Genomic DNA, 5131 nt, shown 5'->3' with positions numbered 1-5131 from the left:
TACACATTATACTAGGTGTCTGCTGTCGAGAGATTTTTAAATTGTCCTTGGTGTTAAGTGGACGAAAAAACATAATGTAGATCAAGCTGTTTGGGTTTTCCTAATAATTATGTAGTATCTTACACTTACCAATTGAAAGGAACAGGATACAATGGTCAAGAACTCTCTTTCATATCTATAGTAAACTCCATAAAAGGTCATATAAAGAACTATAAATAGCATACTGTTTTCCGCATAAACACAAAATAATTTGTTTTCACTACTTATACAGTTAAGATTTTCAAATTAATATTTTAACATGAATTTGTCTTTCATAATTAAATACATACATATTGCATATATTAATTATTGCTAGGATGAACAAACATTATGGATTTTCCTACCTTATTACAAGTAATGTAAACGATTCGTATTCTGACTATTGAAATACAGTTACTCATGACAGGTGAATGAAATAATTTGTAACGAGGCAATTAAAAAAGATTTATGCATTAAATGTTATTACATCATGAAAATAGCGTATTATTGTGGCAGGAGCATAAGGTTGTATCATTGTCTCTGCTCCTGTGACAGCGCACTGCCGTGGTAAATATCCAGTAATATCTGAACTTTTTAAATTTCAACCCTGCACAAAATTACACCGCACCTATACCTAAACTATTGATAAAAATAGAGTCCGGAGCAATGTAGCACAGTAGGCTGGAGCAGTAATAAAGCCAAGTATTCAGTCATGAATCATTTTAATGCAGGAAACCAGATTGACAACTATAAAACGCCCTTATCTGCATTTATATGTCATATATATATATATATATACAACGGTTTATTACGACTCTTTTGAAATACCCAAAGCTGTGCCACGCAGACTACACATTGTACCCGACATTGTATCACAGTACTGTAGACCAAAGTCCACCACTTTTCCACACCCATTTATGGACGCATAATATTGTTATGATGCGTTCACAATCACTAGTCTCTACTGTGGCAAGTGAAAGCGTAATCAACCATTGGTAATAAATTCATAGATTTGTATGAAAGCAGTAAAATATAAGAGAAACAGAATGGCGAAGTTTAATAAAAAAAAACACTTACCGATAATAAGGAGAGTTATGAATGTCTGAGACAATTATGAGATCACTAAATCTATGCGAATTTCAAATTGCCAATCTGATGAGTGAATTGTGACGTAGTCATGGACAGCCCATGGAAAGCCCTCCTGAGTTCTATATTTTGAAAAATGTACATTTAAGTAATTTTGTTTCTTGGAACATGTCAAATAGGACAGTTTTCCGGCACTACATTCAGCCAATTTGAAGTGCCCTTGCGTGTAGTCATTACAAATATCAAAAAACACATCCTATACAATTTAAAATACAAATTATATTAAATCAATTATTCCAAGATATATGATTATGTGGAATATAACAATTATGTTTTGTAAAGGAAACTTGTGATAATAATGATAGTGAGTTCTTGTACAGCGCTTATGTCTGTCAGACTTAATAATTGACGCTCCTGGCGCTATGCAATCGTCACCTGGCTTTTAGCATGTCTGCCATTACGACGCTCTAGCATTTCAAGGAATTAATATCTGCCAGGTACCCATTGGATTCACCTGGGTCGAGTGTGGCAAATGTAGATTAATGTCTTGCCAAAGGACATTAGTGCCAAATGGTACAAACTGGTATTAAAACATATGCCGTTGGTTAAATGAAACATATTGATGTAATCGTAACAATTTGAAAATGTTTGCGTGTCTTGTATCGTCCCGTATTGCAAAATCCAAGTTCCCATTATTTAAACATATATATATATATATATTATTCCATTATTAATCACTGCTCCGTATCAAATTTGAGTTTTTCAATATTGCAATTTTGAACGATGAGTTGCCTGGGGCGGTGAGAGAGAGAATTTTTTGAAAGCTTTTTTAATTTTCAAATTGAATAGATTGCCACTTGTAGACCTGATTCCAAAGGCAGAGGTAACCAATCATTGTACAAAGGATTCGATTTGCGTCAGTGGAATTTAGATGACCTACTTTCTTTTGTGATGATTGTGTATAGTTCCAGCATGGGGTCTATGAACAAATACAGTCAACTTAAGATAACAAGAGTTATTGTGAGATATTGCTAGAATATTCATGCTCTATTTATTTCCCTTTTGAGGGGGAGGAGAAAGGCATAATCCAGAAAGTTGAAGGTCACGATTATCAAGCCCAAATTTGTGACTGTGATTAACCTTAAGTACATTTCTCCTATTTCCTCCGTTAAAAAAAATCATAACATTTCATAAAATGTGTATTTTTCACTATAACCATGGAAAATCTTTATTATACCAGTGACTTAAATACATTATTTGGCCATATGTTTGTGTTATTTTCCCATATGTATATTCAGTTATTAATAATCACGAATACATTTGTAAAATTCATTCAAAATAGGAATGGAATATGTGCTTGCAAATTTAAAAATTTTCCTACTTAATGTAGAACACGTGCAATTTTTAATATCATAAACCTGTTTTTTCCCTTCTATTTCTCACTCATCGTTTTCTTTTATTGGTCTGATTTTATTACAATTACTGTAGGTTCATAAGTACGTCACTTTGTACCTGTATGTAGCAGTACTAAAACTGTATTTTGTTTATCATTATCAATAATGATAATGATAATAATAATAATAAACATAATAATATGTCTCGTTTACCGAGGGCTTAACCTTATCAATGTAATACTGTTCTCCCTGAGGGCCCTGCAACCATGTTCTATGCAAAAAAAGAAGAAAGACTAAGGGGAAAATGATCTAAAATCTCACCGCCGTTAATTGCTCCGGGATTCATTATGTCATAATATTCTCTCATTTACATTTCTCACAATGGTATATTCATTGCCAATAGAGTCGCCAAAGTCGTTGAATTTACACTTATCAATGTATTTCAAGCTGAAAGTTAGGATTCAACAGAGGTCACAAAATGTATGATAGGAGAAGAGAAGGGGATCTACAGCTCCGGAGACAATCGCTCAGCGATCAATATCCTACACTAACAAAATTTAAGACCTCACCCTTGGACGATATACCCAAATCCAATCTGGGCAAGTTCAGAATCATATCCAGACTTTTATCCGTAATTCCGGTGTGGAGATATTCTATTAAAACATATCAAAAATCAACTAAATCTTGATCAATTATTGTACCATGGGGTCGGATGAGACCGTAGCTTAAAAGGACTTTACCATCGCTGGTGCCTTTAACATTTAATAAGTTTATACGAGTATCTTTTTTGTTGTTGTATTTTTGTATTTTTTTTTTTTACTTAATCCCATATAGTAGGCTATCAAGAATTATATACGATATATGTATATAATGTTTTTTTATATAAACGGATGGTAGCACAGGCAATTCATTGTTCTTTGTGTAAACTATTAACGAGACGATCTTTTGCCACAGGCTTGGTACTTCAAAATAATGTTCCATACATTGGGAGCGTTTTCATATTAGATTATTGTATCATTGTGATGGTGTACTAAATTTTAAATAAATTGATCGAAGATTTATCGGTAGATTATATAAAGTATAGGTTGATTTTTCTGAAGTAGTTGCGATTGTGTTTTTGTTAATACGCACGTTGTGAGTTGCAGGGGCGTACGCAGGGGGGGTGTTTTGGGGGTTCAAACCCCCCCTTTGGTATTTTATTGTATGTAAACCCCCCTAAAAAAACCTAAAACCCCCCCCCCCCCCCCCCTTTGGTTTTTTTGGTTTTTTTTTTTTTTTTTATAAAAATAAAAAATAAAAAAAATAAAAAAATTATACCCACGGCTAACCTAAATAAGGTGACCTTAACCCCCCCCCCCCATACGTAAAAAAATGTCAAATTTTGAAATTTTGAGACCAAAAAAAAAAAAAGTGTCCGCTTACCCCCCCCCCCCCCCCCCCCCCCCCCACTGAGCGACTTTTCGGCCGGCGCGATTTTCAAATTTTCGGGAGCAAAATATTTTAAAACCCCCCCTTGAAAAAATCCTGCGTACGCCCCTGGTGAGTTGAATCAGCCAAGGGAATAAATATAGATACTACACTATTATATGGAAGGCCATCTTTTTTCGAAGGAGTTTTAGAGGAGAGAGAGATAGAGAGAGGGAGAGAGAGGGGGGGGGGGGGGAGAAGGGGAGAGATGTGTGGGGAATAGAGGAATGAACAGATACAGAAAAAGAGTAATATTAGTAGGATATAAAAAGATATAAAGAGACAAAGATAAACAGAGACAGCTAGATGTGAAGCGATCGTGTAAAGGAGACAGAGAAAGAGTGAACGACAGAAAGAGAGAGAGAGAGAGAGTGAGCGAGAGAGAGTGTGTGTGTGTGTGTGAGGAGGAAAAAGGCAGATATATCTGATAAAAACTGAGTTGCATGTAAACTCAATATGCATTTCTCTAGCTCTAACACCATAAGAAACATAATTAACAGTAAACCATATTCTAATTAAAACATTTATTTGAACTATATCTCGTTTGGAATAAAAAGAAAACACAATATTCATTACCCCAAAAATGTACAGGCCAACAAGTTTTGACCTCAACTAAACTTCACAAACACTTGAACAGAAGAATGGATATCACAGTTGTATACATGTTCCCACCTAACATTATTTAATTTAACAACCTATCCCCACTTTCATACATGCTACAGACTTCTATAAGAAATTGCCCTGGATAGTCCAAAAGAGGCTCTTTTGTCTGTCACGTAAAAACACGGGCGCCAATGCATATCGTTCTAATACGATTGAAGGTCTTGTTAATATTATTATTCTTGTTATTAACTGATACCCTATTGTAAACGTTGGTAGCTAGGTTTTTAGTTTAATTAAATATACGAACTTGATACCCGAGTTACATCAAGAAGACAAATATGAAACCAAAAGCAGGCCGAAGAATGAAAACAAATTACGTTACCTCCAATGTCGAGGAATCGGTCGGTTTGTAGTCGGTACAGAATTGGTTTTGGCGGTGAGGGTAAGGTATAAGAGAGTCTGTGAATTAAGACTAATACATATAGCCGCCCACACAGCAACGAATGCAGGAAAAGTGCGTCAAGAGTATAAATATCTTCCATTTTGCAAAGTGTGTCTTTACA

Source organism: Strongylocentrotus purpuratus, unplaced genomic scaffold (genome assembly GCF_000002235.5).
Source record: "Strongylocentrotus purpuratus isolate Spur 01 unplaced genomic scaffold, Spur_5.0 spur5_scaffold_19, whole genome shotgun sequence".
Classification (NCBI taxonomy): Eukaryota; Metazoa; Echinodermata; class Echinoidea; order Camarodonta; family Strongylocentrotidae; genus Strongylocentrotus; species Strongylocentrotus purpuratus.
This window is presented reverse-complemented; position numbering follows the sequence as displayed.